Raw genomic sequence first — 17,200 nt, 5'->3', positions numbered from 1 at the left:
GTATCCTTTTAAAAACCATGAAGCGCATGATTTAGATTTTTTCCATTCTGTCAACAATATCCGCCCTAGCGTACTAGTTCGGATGCTGCATGCCAGATGCTCATAAATGACTCGCTCGAAAGCAAGTTTTTTTTATTGATAGCCTTCCCGGCTGTACACTCATCACGTATATGGCCAAAGGTACCTTCCAGACGCAACTCGTAAACCATCCACACTGTAGATTTTTTTGCAATTCTTTATGAGCTTGGAAACACATAAACATGACAAACAACTACATTCTGTACACAATGCACCAATAACACTAGGCCGATAAATCTAGGGTTCCAATTCTTTACGGCCAGCGGGAAATATAGAGGGGAAAAGTTGTACCTGACCTCAATAAAAGTCTTGAAGGCATACCGCGAATTATTACTCCCTTTGCAGTCAATGGCTGTAGGTCTACTGCTTTTGGAGCTTTAAGCTCATGAGCAGCATCGAGACGATGGGGCTGTGACTTCTGTCTATCTATACATTTAGTGCGAGTTAAAAGTTTGACCGCTGCATCTAGCGGTCAAAACAAGAAGCAAGACTCGTTGAAACAAGAGGCGCCACCATCGCTTTCATTCCGGTTGTGGACGTTCTCTCCCATTCCCATTCCCATTTTTAATTAATCAACGATATCCGCCAATGTCTCATTTTAATTACACTTGATTTTAATTGAAAGATTATTTAGTCTAACATCACATGTAGAAAAATATTGACATAATTCTCTTCGCGGATGAAGTTATCAAATTGTGGGTCAGAATGACGACTTTGATACGAAGTGTAAAGACACAGGAAATCTGGTGCTGTCAAAAAATCCTTTAGCTCAACGTTTCTTGATTGAACTTGATTCATCATTACTCAGGCCATGAAGACTATATTCACCGCAAATTGTTATCACCACTGACACCAGTCAGCACTGACCGTTCGAAGCAATGATTGACTTGTAAAGAAAGAGGTCGACTCAGAATGACTTTATTAGAATTACAGTTGTCATTTCTGTTATAATTAGTCCAGGATCAAAGGCAGATGAAATTATCACGATACTGGCTTGAGGCTTATGCAAGCTTTTTATAATACGGAGTCCTGGTAAAGAAACGCCATCAAAATACATGTACATCATACATGTACTATACGTGCAGTAGGTCGACAGATCAGAGACATATCATTTCTAAAGTCTCACGCAGCGGAAGACTTCAGCATTTAAAAAAAGTCAGCTATACAAAATTATCAGTAAACAATCATTCTAAATGCGCGAGATTTTTTTGAGTATAGATTTGAAATGTTTGGACTTAGTTGAAAATTTCTTCTTGGTATTTTGGACGCCATGTTGGATGACCTTGACCTTGACTACGGATGATAGATGATAGATGGCTGTATATATATATTTAACGTTCCTTCTTCATTTTTATTCCGCTAATCCTTCCAGCTTCATCATCAAATATTCTGCCAGTCATCTTTGATAGATTGGTATGTTATCAACACTCTGAGAGTCTTGGAACTATTTATGTTCTGGGTTGATAACTTGAAACATCAACCATTCCGAACATGGCATGGAAGATGGAAAAGCACCCGCGGGAGGTGTTACTGTCAGAATGATGAACTGCGCGGTGAAAATCACGGAATGCTTGCACGAAGGCACGTTGTTTAAAATCCCACGGTGGTATCAAACATGACGGCCCTGAGTCTTCATTTCAAACTCGGCGAAAACTTCTGAAATATTTATAATTTCATTACTCAAATGCGCCTTTGCGTGTCACGATTTCTCACCGGTCCTTGTGTTGATTTGTGCCATTTCTAAGCAAATCGCAGGTCGAATAGGCTCAGTTGGAAGCAGACGTCTAACTATAATTTACGGTACAGTACAGTATCACTGATATTATTCGAACAGTGACACGAAACAAACATCATAGAGAGAGGGCGAACCGATTACAGAACGGAAGTCCCCCTCACTGCGGACATATTTACTCCGAACCTTCCACTTTTAAACGACAGGCGGCGTTGGTGAATCGAACATAGAAAGACAATTTTAAAAACTTGTCTTCTGCCGATTATTATTGTACACTTTTATTTTGTACATGTTTTACGAGAGTCAACGGCTACTCGTAAGTCATCACGAGAGGGTGTTGGCGGAAGATTCCGTTCCTCATTACTGTCCTTTCTTTAAATGGCCTGATACAATCAGACTATGACAATCTAAATCATACACCCTATAATGGAAAAGATGTTACTGCAATTCTTTTCGCTGTATGAAATGTGTCAACACCAGGAAATGTCCAAATGGTACCGTTGGCGAGACTAAGGATGACTCGGAGATAAAGGTGACGATAATGACCTCTTTAAAAAAATGAAACGTGGGAACATTAGTGTAAAAAGTTTCAAAAACAAGAATTTATGCCCTTACTGACCCATTGGTTGTTAAAAGTCTTGTAAACAAACGTGTCCAAATACCGACGGCGCGGCAAAGCAAACCGGCCTAGAGTGACAAGGGTGATAATGGTTGATTACCGCGACGGATTTTCCCACCAATTCAATTTTTAATGTGTAAAAATCGATTAAATTGAGTTGCCGATACTTATTGTCAATTTGCATACGAAGGGGACCAATTAAGAGACATTTATAGCCACCTAAAGAAAAGATCAAAGTAGACCGAAAGCCATTTTGAATGGTGTTACGCCAATGGGTGAAATCCAAGATTATCCCGTCACTCGCTCACAATGCCAATGCCAAACCGCCAGGAGCTGTGGTGATTATGGTCCATTTATTCTTACCAGTATTTGTGCAATGCCTATATTTTATTAAACTCAAGATTTCAGTTTTTCAATCCATTTGATTGGATTGACATTACAGAGGTACCGCCGTGTATTTGATTGACATATGAATTAGCCCAAATGACTTGTTTTTTGACCGTACTACCAAATCCCCTTACGCAACTCCCCAATGACCATTGTCCCAATAATTGCAATCACTCTTTCTCCATTCGCGTGAAATCCATAATTAATAAATTTGATAGGTTGTATAATTTGGTTCTATTTCCTTTGGTGCGTATGTCTGAACTTTTGACTCTACTATTTTTGGCCCCTTGCCTTCGATTTGTGGCAAAATCAAAGTAACGCTAAGTACACTTTGGACCCGAGCTTGAATACACTTTGACAGGTGTACTACTATAAATAATTTCACCAGACACTTTTTTGGCCCTTGGTCAAATCCATTCACAAGGGTCGCTGAACACTGTTACCCTTTCTGATAAAACAAGGTACTGTGTGACCTACCGGCCTGCCAAGTGATAAAAAAGGAGACACTGACTTATGAACCTAGAAAATTGTAGGCTATATACCTAGAGGATATATTGATAATTTTCCTAATTTTTGTAAAGTGACTGAACCAAATTCACTTGCAAGCTGTCAACAGAATAATTGTTTTTATGCAGACAAATGTATCACACACTGTCGATGACCATCTTTACAATACTCATCAGGCACGAAAAGTCATCATCCGAGACATTTTTCATCTGCTACATAAATAATGTTCCCTGGAATGGCCGAAAAAATCCTGTAAATAAGCTGTCATTTATCATGAACTATACTGCATGGCAAGCATGGGGACTAATCCCCTGTGAACATCAAATGCAGATTGGCCAAATGCAAGCTTGCATGCCAATAGTGCATCTATCATTTGTTCCTGTGCATGATATATAGTTCGCCACGTATGCCTAAGTGTGCAATGTATAAAACCATTGATAATTGTTGGTCAGCCATCTGGAAACGGCCATGACAGCATACTGGAAATCACACGCCTCATCCTTTTTATTGTTGCAAGCCGATAAACTTGGAATTCCATCGCGACCGTCGAATTCTCCGTACATTACAATCGACGCCACACAAAATGTACACGCGTACACAGACGCCTACCCGTGCAGTGTACACGGGAATAATGTACACAACATATCCTATGGTTTGACAAATCTTTATATTCGTGAAATGCAAGCTCGCGGGGCTTGCCTGCATCATAACGGACTGGACCATTTCTAGCATTTTCATCCGACACTCTCTTTGATCTTGGCCCATGAAAACTTGATCATCTGTACACGTATGAGGCTATACGGAGGGTGCTCGTTCCGAAATAAAATGCCGCCAAAGTTGTTCGCAACTAAAAAAAACTAAAAAACTTAGAGACCCACATAACCATCGCCATATTCCAAGTTTGATTCAGGGTTAGTCGAGTTCGTCATTGACCCGCCTCTCCCCCCTGGCAAGTTCACTCTGTGTTGAATTCGGTGTCCGGTCGAACGCACCTATTCTGCAAAGGTGGCAGGGGCTATTTGGTGATATTATTCTGTGCCCTTACGGTGCATTAGTCGGGGACAAAACCACCCTGACGCGAATCAGACTGGATTTACTTTGGGACCATTTCCTCTATAATTTCGCATCGAGCCAACTGAGCGGCTCATTTAGGACCGATTTATCCCTCGTTATTTTCTCTGCGGCGGCTGTCGAAGTAAACCTCCCTCATTTAGGACTTAATTCCATAATGAAATATACGAACAAGGCGAAAAATAACAATAGGCCCTACTTAGATTTCGCCCCTGAGATCATGCAAGTTTATTCTTTGAAGTCTAGCGGCCATTTTGAAGCCAAGTGCCTGTCAAGATTTCCTATGACTGTGATCCTTCCCATGGAGAGCGTTTGCACCGGCGCTTATCCCACCTTATCGCTACTTTGCCTGACAGAAGGAACATTTAACAGAATTGGCCATTTAACATTACTTTAAAGCTTTCCTTTGATCTAACTCAACGAACACTTGAGCATGGACCTCTTACAGGTTGAGTGCCTGTTGGGCACTTTACATGCCAAGCTAAATTGCTAGAAGACGACGGTTTACCCGCGGGCTCAACCCAGTTTTGATTGCCAGGCGAGAAATGACAAGCAAGGCTTTACAGTGCAGAACATTCCTAACATTGTTATTTTCCAGATCTAAATGATTAAAAAAACATCATTCACCGGATATTTGCACCATCTTTAGTTCTACATTGCAAGCTGAGATATTCTATGAGAGACGACATGCTGTGGCAAATCCCGCAATAAAATTTCTTCATGTCTCCAATCAACAACAGAATGAGGCATCATTCTGTCCACTGTGTGGCCCGACCAGCTTGTCCAAGCTAGTCATTTAACTTTCAATTAACCGGAGTTTGCCTCACACGTCAGAAACTGCATTCATGCATAGCATTTGTCTTTCAAACAACAAAGACAATAAATTAGAAACAGGCATCTTGTTTACAATGTATTTCCCTTTCGAGTAATGAATAGCAATAATTAGAAGCTGGAGTTTTGTTTATTTGCCATTCGAGTAATGAATAGCAAAAATTAGAAGCTGGAGTTTTGTTTATTTGCAATTCGAGTAATGAATAGCAAAAATTAGAAGCTGGAGTTTTGTTTATTTGCCATTCGAGTAACGATAAGAAATGAATTTGAAACTGGAATCTAGTTTAGTTGCCAGTGATTTAGAAACTATGTAGAGTCTTGTATACATGTATTTCGCTTTCGAGCGACTACATGTAGTTCTGTTATTTGCATTTCAGGTAACGGATAGAAACTATGGTAAAGTGCTTTGACACTAGAGCGATAGTGGCTGATAACTTCGAAAAAAAACCCAAAATAAATGAAATGCCTTTTTTGACTTGGAACGTTTGGCATCTCGTCAGGCCCCCTCCCTTCACGCACACACATCTTAAGAGACCGTTCAAGTTTAACAAACTTCATTCTCCAGTCATTCCCAGACCGCCAAAGATCTGAAGGAATATGATATTTTCTTCCGCATGAAGACTCCCGTCTTGCCCGCGGAGAGACAGACACTGAGAGACAGGAGGCGGAGACATTGTCACCCAGTGTCCACACATTGACGTGCCGTTAACTTGCGTGACAGGCATGACAGGTGTACAATAAGGACATTTACACGGCAACGTCCAAAGATGTCGGCAAATGGAACTGGCCAGACTTTAAAAGTAAAATGACAGTGGTTTATGTTAATTTGAGCCATGATAGATAGTCTAAGAGACTGTCATGATATTTCCATAACGAGACGTTTTTGATAAATTGTTCAAAAATGACCTTTCTCTCTTTCGACTGTTGATCTATCGTCAAAATGGACACCAGTTTCTAATGACAACTAGCAATGTATTCTGAATAAATGTCAAAGAAGAGACGAGACAATTTAATGAAGAAGGAAAAAGATGAAGAATAAGAATTCAAGATGGACGATGTTGAGGGAATCATGGTGTAGATAATTCTTGCAATCAAGTTGAACAGAATGAACATGTCTCGACATAGTATTTTTATTGTGATTTTTACCGTACATAGCAAAGTCATGTTTTATAGGTGCCTTCAAGTAACCATTATGAATGAGCAATTACATGATTTAGAAACTAGAGTCTTACCTATCTGCATTTCAAATAACAAACCAATAAATTAAAAACTGTAGTCTTGCTTGTTAGTCTTTCGAGTAACCATGATAAGCAATGAATAAGAATCTGGACTGGGTGTTGCTTATCTGCCTTTCAAGTAACGATAGGCAATAAATCCGAAGCTGGATTCTTTTTTTTATATTTGCCTTTCGAGTACATGTATGATAAGCAATAAAATAGCACCTGTATACTTTAAATGGTTTGTTTGCAGGGATTTGCTGAGGTTTGTTTGCAGGGATTTGCTGAGATGTAGCAGCAGATACGATCTCTGGCCTTTCGGGTAAAAAACAGTCACACATGAATAAGATATAAAAAAACTCGCTTTACAAAGATAATTATTTCATACATATTTCATGATAAGCCATTGCGAAAACATTGTGACAGAAATCCAAAATTCTCACTCAGGGTTTACCAAATATAAAGTCCACCGACGTCATTTCGCGCAGCGGGGACAGAATCACAAGCCGCAGGCTCAGCGTAACAATTCTCAAAGAAGCTTACTTGCACCTGAATAAAATGGGAACAAAGCCTGTCATTTAAATTTTCTAAGCCGTGTTTCAGCTGCCACTTAAGGTAAACTTCACCTGAGCGGTTGCTTTGAAGTCACTGCTCAGCCTAAGGCCAGTTATTTGTTAGGCCACCTTGGATGTCGCGGACGTCCATCACTGTCACAGCCTGCTCCACAAGAAGTGCGACACACAAAACAGTTTTTCTTGTCATCAAGTCTCTTTTTAGTCGTATTGGAGATTGACTTGTCACGGACAGAAGGGCCATGGCGGTGCGAGATGAGTACTCGACTGGTGAAAGGGGTGAGGCATGCCAACCCGGCGACTGGCTGTCCAGCAAGACTTTGATTTCTAAACATTATCAAGTAGATGGTCGCCCAAGGAGGACATCAACAGTAACACTTCACAACTTTGGCTGTGCTCGTTTGTTTGACATAAAGCCACCAAGTTAAACAGTGAAGCTTTGAACAGGCTGATTTTCAAATAATTAATAATCGCGTCCGTCAACTGAGATGATTCATCTATTTCAAGAATTTGTTGGCCTGTTCTTCAAATAAAGATCTATGCAGTCATGTCTCAGAAAGTGGCGAGAAGTTGCGGTCCCCTTTCTCCACTGCAAGCAAGCTATGTCATCATAGAACAAGTACATGTAGAAGGGGCTGTCAAAGACGCTGAATGCATCTCAGACCAAGACGAGCCTGATTATAATGCTCGAAATGAAACGAATCACACACAAGAGCTCTCGTCGTGGACCAAATGATGGATAGATACCCGTGAGGAAAGTCTTGATTCAAAGTTTTTCTCTCTTGATCGGCTGCCTTTGATGGCGGTGGCCCTTAGGGGAGGGACATCGCTATCTGATGAGCTACAGTGAGTCCGAGAACGTGATTTTCCCTGCAGACGCTACTTAATCTTCGTCGACTTGACGAATAGAAACGCAAATTTTTGGTTAGCTAAACTCGAGGCAATGGGCCGTAAAATGAGTTGTTCCTGTAAAGTAAATGGTCTTCTGATCTATCTAGTTTGAACAGATTCCTTACACAACAAGATGGATGAACGAATGGCTGACATTGCTACAGGCATGACAGGATAGGTAATTAAAGGTGGGAGCAGGGCGATGATGACTTCAACTGAAGTTGCACAGCTTTGGCTGAACACGTAAAGAAATGGACGGCCAAATTATGGTAACGTTGTCAATTCGTCCCTACCCCATCATGCCCATGGGAAACGTTGGTGGTTAGGAAAACCCATATTTGTATACAAGGCCCGAACGGAATACTGTGAAAGTAATCGGTAGAAGGTGGCGGAAGGACCAAAGGCCACGTCCCCACATTGCGACACATCCTGGCCACTGATGCGTGCGAGATACCGCGGCGACAGCTGTCTGGGATTAATGGCCGACACCCTGAGTACTTCTGTTGTGGTCCTGCTCTCGAATGATGGATGTTCAGAGCTGTCCGGCTGGACGTAATCTCCGCGACAAAGAGGGGCTGGCTATCGCGAGCTTCCGATATGCTTCCGCCCATTTATCAAACAGGCCGCCTTGTCACCATGGGCGCTGCGTCAATCTGAGTGCGAGGGCCGCGGGAAGCAAGCTTGTCACATGTCATCTGTGACCAACTTAGGTTTGCACAAACAGTTCGTTGCTTGAAGGCAAATACCTTAAAATTCATTGCTTATCTGATTTTAATGATTTTGTAGAAAGCCAAGGAAGCGACAGTTCTGATTAAGTTGCTTATCGTTTCTTGAAATGAAAATAATCACGACTCCAGTTCTTATTAATTGCTTTTCGTTACTCGAATGACAAATAAACACGACTCCAGTTCATATTGATTGCTTTTCGTTACTCGAATGGCAAATGAACAAGACTCCAGCTTCTAAATTGTTTTTCTTTACTCGAAAGGCAAATAAACAAGACCCCAGCTTCTAAATTGCTTTTCGTTACTCGAATGGCAAATAAACAAGACCCCAGCTTCTAAATTGCTTTTCGTTACTTTTCATTTTAGTATATTGATGAAGGACTTTGTAGGTTCCTCAATTACACCCAAAGAAAACGGGTGTGATTAGAGCAGTTTAGGCGATCCACAAGCCAGCTTTGGAAAGATAAACCTATCAAACGGTTCCTTACTAAACAATATGACAATTAAAAACTTTTATGCCATTTCTTGTGGCTTTAAGGAGAAAACGGAGTGGATTTTATTGGGCTTGGTCATCAGGATAATTTTCACTGAAAAAGTTAATTCACTATTCTATCTTTTGGTGTCACCACTAATCGTGTGAAAAGTCTCACAATTTTCGCTTGGAAATAACCTTACTTATCCTGTGTGAACTTGTACCTATTTACATTAAGCTGTCGTCATAAATTATCCTGGACCATAAAAGTGTCAAGTGTAACATATAGAACATTTAAAAGCAATACGCCTTGGTTGTCGAAAAGTTGGTTTTGCACAATGGTGTTATCAAAGTGGTGACATCAAAGGTTCCGACAAAAGGGCAACCAGTTGAAGTTGTCCTACTTTGTGTCGAACACAACTAAAGATGATTAAGTAATGCATTACTCATGGTGAAATTTAGACATTTTGATCGCACAGGTTATACTTTAAATTTAATAAGGCCATCAAATGAATAAAGGGAAATTGAAAAGCAGACAACTTTGACTGGTAACTGACTTAATAATTAGGAAGATTATAGGCATATGCCTGACAACTGTCATGTTCGAAAGGTAGATTGCAAATGACCCATTGAAAAAACTTGACATTAAACCCCCTTGTTTTTTCTCGCCTCTCGCTCCCTTAACGACTCTGAATGCGGCTCACCTTAATTTAAAGTGAACTCAACAACTTGAAATAGCATGCAGACGGCTGGGTTGTTTTCGAATGTTTTCAAATTTTTACTTTGAATCGTTTAGTTATTTAATGAACCTATTTTGAATTTAAAGCCCCAGCTATGTGTTGAAAATGTTCAATGAAGATATAAACCTTATTGACGTTTTTGTTTTGTGAGCGGCTTTTTTCATGTTTTATTATTGTTACCACAACCCTTCAGGGGAAAGTACCAAGTTACCTCGACTAATTTTTTTAGAAATTCTACCGTAATGTTACAGAAGAAAAGGCCCGTGCTTAATGAGCTTTTTGTAATTATCGTGTGCTAGAGCGCAGACTCAAAGGAACTCTTTCCATGATTTAAGTGTCTTTGACTTGGTTTTATGATGAAATATATTCGTCACCCCATCTTGTAACAACACATGACCGCTATGACCCCGGCCATGACATAGTTATCTCCTCCATCTGACCTTGGCAACGGAATTGAGGTTGAGCTAAGCCGACTCGGTGAAGCAGGGTGTCCGTCACTATTTTTTGTGGGATTTTGATTAATAAACTGATTGATTTGTCTTTTAAGAAGTTATTGATATGCTTAAAAGTGCACGGCGCATGTGGCTCATTTTTAGTAATGGACGACTTAAACTTGAAGAGGGAAAAACATACGTCATTCGGTCAGTTTATTCATGTATACATGCACAGGCATATCAGTTTTGATCCGGCCGCCATCTGATACGAGAATATTCGCAAAACTTTGTACAATATTCAACGAATAAGCAAATTTAAACAATAACAAAACACATATAGATCATTTTTGGCAGGAGGGCATGACTAAAATTCCAACATCATGTTCATTCACGGACACAAATCTCATTATGTCAAAGTTTGACTTATTTCTCATGATTTATGGTCGTTGGTCATGATATGTTTCATGCTGTTCTTTATTAGTGTTGACTTGAATATGATATGACAATCCCTGAATCAACTATTTGATCATGACATACCGTTATCTGTCACCAAAGCGAATTTCGAGTGGTTTATGTTCACTTTGAAGTGCTCCGGTCATGTTTGATGTGTTCATGTTGTCGGTGACTGTTATTTGAACTTATAACAATTGACAGGCATATTTTGGTAAATAAATCACTTATATAAAGTGCGAAGTTTTCTTCAAGGTACCTTATTTCAACTGGATATACTACTCATCCTGTTTTATTATCGTTATTATATATCGTATTTCTAACGTTAAACTAAATTCTAAGTGCTTTTAATATACTAAAATATTTATGCATTCAAAAATGATAAAGTCTTATACACGAGAGTTACTATGTTTGATTTATAAAATTTCGAATAGCATGTAAAAATACCTTAATAAAATACTCGCACCTCCTTACATAAAGAGTTCGATCAGCGTATATTTTTAGCAGGCAAGTCTCCAGCTTCTAATTTATTGCTCTTCGTTACTCGAATGGCAAATAAACAAGGTTCCAGCTTCTTATTTATTGCTTTTCCTTACCGGAATGACAAATAAACAAGACTTGCGCTTCTTATTTATTGCTTTTTGTGACGCGAAAGGCAAATAAACAAGACCCCAATTTCTATTTTGTTGCTCCTGTGAATTAATGTTCCAGTGAGTTATAATTTGTGACTTGTGGTTTCTAAACAATCTACTCAATTTTGCTTTTTGTCACTTAACCGCAAATAAACTAGACTTTCGTCTTGGTAGTTAATAGTTTATTCTTGATAGTCTACGGAAAGGTATAGTTTAACAACAGTATGCCTACCCAAGTTTCGTATTTTTGCTTATTTTTTGCCACAAGCAAGGTCATTCGCCCCGCCATTCGCACAGTATGACCCTGCTCAAAGCTCACTCCATGATCATACAAAACAGTGATTGGTAATATGAAGCATTGTTGGTTCAGTGGTAGAATTCTCGCCTGCCACGCGGGAGGCCCGGGTTCGATTCCCGGACAATGCACATCGTTTTGCCTACATGTATTGATTGGTTCAAAGACACAGTATTTTTACCAATAATTACCAAGTTCTTTCAAAAAGTTAACAGTATTCGATAGGTCTACAAAGTACATTATTTATTTTTCAAGTGTCGCAATGTGGCAATTTGCGATAGGACAAGTCCATCAAAGTCGTTCATGACACGTTAAAAATGCTCTTCAACCTTCAAAGTCATTTCAAGTACCTTCTTGACAGATAAATCAGTTGAACATTAATTTATTTGATAAAGATACGATTGTTTTCAAGTAGTTGTCGTCCCTTTGACATGCCGATTCGGTAACTAAGAACTTTGCCATTGTTTGTAAAAATGATTTATGACACAATGAAACTGTATACTTTGTTAGTGAGCTATTTACACTGATCAAAGATTTCAGAATTGTGACTGGTTTAAAGATTACAATGTATTTGATCAAGGTATTTGGTTAATTAAACCGAGATCACCGTGATAAAATCTTCCAGATATGATATGAATTATGTTTGTACGTACCGGTATTGAGAAAGCAAACTTCAGAAATTCCAAAACCCATCTTTGTTAATTTTAGTTTTTTTATAATGTTGGGATAACAACCATTCGATATTGGAGCGCTGGCCATTGAATAGGAGCCGATTTACCTTTAAAAAACACCACATTATCATATGTTGGTAGCCAGATACACGACCTACAGATAGACGACCATTACCATTACCATCCTAGGTCACAAGTTCCTATCAATAGAGACGAAAATCACTACATTTGTGGATGCAAGTTACCTAAATACTGGGAACTTGCCTACACAGCAAGAACTGTAGAACTGCATGTACTATAGTAGATGGATGCTGTAGTATTAATAATTGCTTGCACTTTGTCAGTCTTTATCATTCTCTTGACATAATAAATCAAACCCATTGCTCTAACATGCATGTTAACTGACTTGTATGAACATGAACGACCGGAAAACATTATTTAAATAATAAAAATCTAGTCTCTCGACCTCATTTCTCACCAAGTTGTTATTCAAATTATGATGCAAAAACCTGAACAAAAAGTGAAATTACAAAAAAAAAATTCTGAATTCATCTGTTGAAGTAAGAACAACTCCTTGATGAAAACAAGATGGCGTCTCATTTAGAAAACGTCAGAAAATGTCGGATCGTGTTATTTACCGGATAAGTAATGAGTGACATTTCACCTCTTGACATGTTATCCGGATGATGTAGTACAAGGACCTAGTCGGTTACTTTGATCTACTAGTAGACCATTAGTCATAACTGGCAGTCGACGCTGAAATATCGCTACTGCTGTGATGCTTTCGGCAAAGGGAGACAGGCCTCATAAATCATCCGAAGTGGAGGTACAGCAACAGGAGCCTGCTGTGTGTTGGTATCGACGGCATCTGGTTCACCTGGCCACAGAAAAAGTAACCACGCTAGTCGACGAGAGGCGCAACTATCGCTTTCTTCCAGTTCTACTTCGTCCCCCGAAGAAGTAGTGACATATAGGCCGCGCTTCTACAGACTTCAAAAGTGGCGAACGCGGAAAACCGCACGGACGGCTTTCACAAGCTTTGAAAAAATGTCCATGTACCAATTCGGCTATTCTAACTGTCAACAACTACATGTACTTTTACCGAGTTTTAGGTATATGGCTATTGATTAAGTCTTGAAATGGCGACATTAGACCTCCCATACTTTCTCTTCTTGAATCTTAATCCCTTCACACGGGCCTGTGAAGCTTTATCTGGATCTATCTTTTTTGCATTCCCGACGACAGCTGAGGCAGCATTCCCATGATGCATACCTGATTGCTGACGTGAGTGTTTCTGACAGCCCCGTCCATCTCGCCCCGAATCATCGGTCTTTCTCTCCTTTCACCTCGTACGTGGAGGCAGATTGGGGCTTGGAGCGTCAAGCCTGATCTTCATCAATCTGTGTCTGATTTTGATAAGTTTTGCTTTTGGCTCATCTTTTTCCTTGAACTTCACAGACACCGCTTCTTTTCAAGTATTCTTTAGAATATTTACGTTATCTGGCGCCAATGGCGCCACTGTAGCTTCTTCCGTTTGATAGGAACAGTGAAAAAATGCTCTCTGGGACAGTCAAGGTCAAGGTCAAAGCGAGAGGAATAGTAGATAATATGCATACGTCTTAAAGCATTCGAACACAACTATTAGGTGTCGCCGTCAACAAGCTGGTTATTATTGATAAGTCAATTTTGATTAAATTATTTTATTTGAATAGCTTTGTTTAGTTTCGCTATGTTCAGGGAGATGCGCATGGATTGTAAAACGAGTAGGCCTATTGGTGGTCAACATGCCTCACGTCTGTCTAAAAAAGGCTCGTGACGGGCGGACCAGAAGTCTCATATGTCGAGAATGAAGAACAGCAGTACTCTCCTCGCTGTCAAAAGTCATATCGAGATATACATACCAGGGCAGGCTACAGCCTTATCAGATTGACTCGTCTGTGCATAATTGATGTGACGACATCCAGTCAAATGGGACCAACATTCTAACGTTATCCATCAACCCATAAGTAGATTACAACTCGACCTTCCTGTTCCGGTATACGAAAGCACCGCAGATGATCAGACTAATTGATTTTATTTGCCGTTTTTTGCAAAGTCTGCTACGACCACCGCAAACGAGCGATTTTCGTCGCTGCGGCCTGCGTTCATGATCCAATGCTATTGAAATATCTCGTTTTCGGTGCGACAAGAATCGATGATCCCTGCGACCTGCGATCGATTTCAAACCCAGCGATTACATCACGTACCTCAGCTTTTGTTCCGTGCCCAGGTACGCTACCAGAGAACTGTAATGCTCGAATGCGACATGTTGATCAATGGTTCCCTGCCTTGCTACACTTCGCTAGCGACTGGATCAGGCATGCCAGGCCAATCTAGACCATACTGCAGAATATGCGAAAAGAGCATCGACTATCAAATATCAAAATCATGTCGGAAATTCCGACTTGCCATATCCAGGAAGGTCCGCACACCTCTCAGCATACCACTTAAAGGATAATAGATTCGAGAGGTAGTTATTAGAAGAGTTGCCAATTTCTCCATTAAGCCTGATATGCTAATGATGCTGAAAGCTGATGAATATTTTCCAGTCAGAATGAAGAATGGCACGCTTAGCATTCCACTCGGGTATAATCATATCATGTATAATAAATTACAACTCAGAAATCCACTTATTTGCAAGTTTTACCCCTGGCCATTATCAGAGTCTCAAATACTCGAATCAGTGCCATGATATATACAGATTGATGAAGGAAAAATGACTTAGCCATAGCTTTTCGCCTCTCAATGGTCGCGTATCTCGTCAGTGAGTGACGTTAGGTTTTCATGAGCTGTCATATGCTGTCACGTCTGACAATCCACGGAATTGAATGCGGGAAATGTCGAGAATACATGAGAAAATGATGGCTGAAAGATGACCAGTCTTTAGAAGAAATCTAATAATGCCGCTGAAGAGAGGATACTTTGTCACATTGGCGATGAAAGAATTTGTCGTTTTGTTGATGAGGACATTTATCAATTGTTTTGCCTTAAGACAGGGATGTATATATTGGCAAATTATTACTCGGAGGGGTTAGGGTGGCCGATGAGCTGCCAGCAGAAATATGTGTGATTTATTCTCTCCATTTGTGCTTTCTAAAGGACGGCTAAAGCTCAAGCTATATTAAAGATAACTCTCATAGGGGTGACTAAATATGGTCGGAGACTTCTTGACTAATCACCACTTACTTCCTAAGTTCCTGAAATTTCACTAGACATTGGTTGTTTAGGGAATCTCAAAACAGTAGGGTTAGGCCAAGGAATGCTCTCTCCGTTCAACACGCACTGGGCTGGACATGAAGACCAAGAGAAAAGCACTCGGAACAGCCAATTCCTCGGGCTGTAAACAATGCGGTTTTATCTTGATCAGCTCGCTATGGCAGAACTTGACAATACCCTCACTTGAAGTCCATTAGGGTCACGTAAGTTTGAAACATGGCCCGGTCTATAGGTATCAACACCATGTTATGGCATTGTGTTCATGACTGTCGTGGGTTTAGCATGCGGCACAATCAACCATAATATTTTCTTACCAGTTCAATTACCTCTCCAGGGAAGTAATACTCAAAGTTGCAAAAGTGTGGAAAACTCACTGTCAGGATATTAGACAGTTCTCTGAACGCTAAAGTCACGTATTGGTCATTTGTTGGAAGGTTTCAATGCACAATCTCGCGACTTATCAGACGATTTATTACAAGAACCGGACAGAATTTCACACTCTCGATTTTCATCAATATTCTCTTCAAAACCATAAGCGTCGTCATAAGATCAGTTAGTGCCAGATTGGCAATATGAGAAAGCAACAAAGAATGATGAATTATACAATCAATTATGCACGAATTCACTAAGGCAGAAAATGATATGATTGATGGACTACGGACCGGGCCGGTCTCTCGGGGCTGGTTTATCAATGTCCCTTAAAGTGTCGTGAGTGCCTGTCCAGGAAATGCTGGTGACTAGGTAAATAGCTTGTGTAGGAAGGGTAAACACGATTGATACCTTGGGTACTGCTTGCAGTGTATTCACTCCGTCACCATGCTGGGAGTATGCATGCAGTCCTCATTCGGTTTTAAAAGCACAACATACTCATAGTGATGCACATCGGTCTTTTTCCAATGTGTGGTAAAGGTTAAGGTCGAAATAGATGTAGGCCTAGGATTTAGGCCCAATGAAGGTCAAGGTTGAAATGACGGAGGTGCATGGAGGTCAGCTTGGGTTGCCATGTTTCTATCTCGGAGACATATCTGATCCTTATAGCATACCAATGAGACGGCTTTTGTTGAAAATACATTGGCCGCCTGACGGAGACGATCGCAGGTAGCGATCGCCCCCTATTGTGCGCTTTTTTATACGTGCCAAGGTATTTCTTTGATGTTGTCGGGAATTGTCATCCCGAATATACTAAAGTACATCAAGTGTCAATTCAGCCCACGCTAGGTCCTGGCGACTGGTACAGAAGACATCCGTTTCTGGTACATTTCACCAATCTAGGGATGGTCACTCGGGTTCTGTTTATCTTAAAGGCCTTCCCACACCAAGAAACAGGAAGTGACTCATGCTTTCTTCAGAAGCCAAGGTTTGGCAAGATTAGTATTATAGCAAATAAAGTTAGTTCTCTGATGGTAACCAAAGAGTTTGCCTCGTTCTATAGCATCATATCCCCAAACTTCCACATGGTGTCGTTGGACCAGGATTTTTGGGTTTTGCAACACGGAATACGGAATACGGAATACACAACGCAATACTCCGGACGGAATTTACGGCGACAAATTCGCGGATTACGGAATAAACACTGATACGGGCATCAAGTTTATTACGGACAATTGAATTTCAACTCGGC

The 17,200-nt window shown here is 40.3% G+C and overlaps 1 non-coding gene across 1 annotated transcript; it reads left to right on the top strand.

Moving 5' to 3' along the window:
* Positions 1-11,713: 11,713 nt before the first annotated feature.
* Positions 11,714-11,784, top strand: Trnag-gcc (transfer RNA glycine (anticodon GCC)). Its single transcript has one exon. It is a non-coding gene; the product is annotated as a tRNA-Gly (tRNA).
* Positions 11,785-17,200: the final 5,416 nt, after the last annotated feature.

Source organism: Lineus longissimus, chromosome 1 (genome assembly GCF_910592395.1).
Source record: "Lineus longissimus chromosome 1, tnLinLong1.2, whole genome shotgun sequence".
Classification (NCBI taxonomy): domain Eukaryota; kingdom Metazoa; phylum Nemertea; class Pilidiophora; order Heteronemertea; family Lineidae; genus Lineus; species Lineus longissimus.
This window is presented reverse-complemented; position numbering and strand designations above follow the sequence as displayed.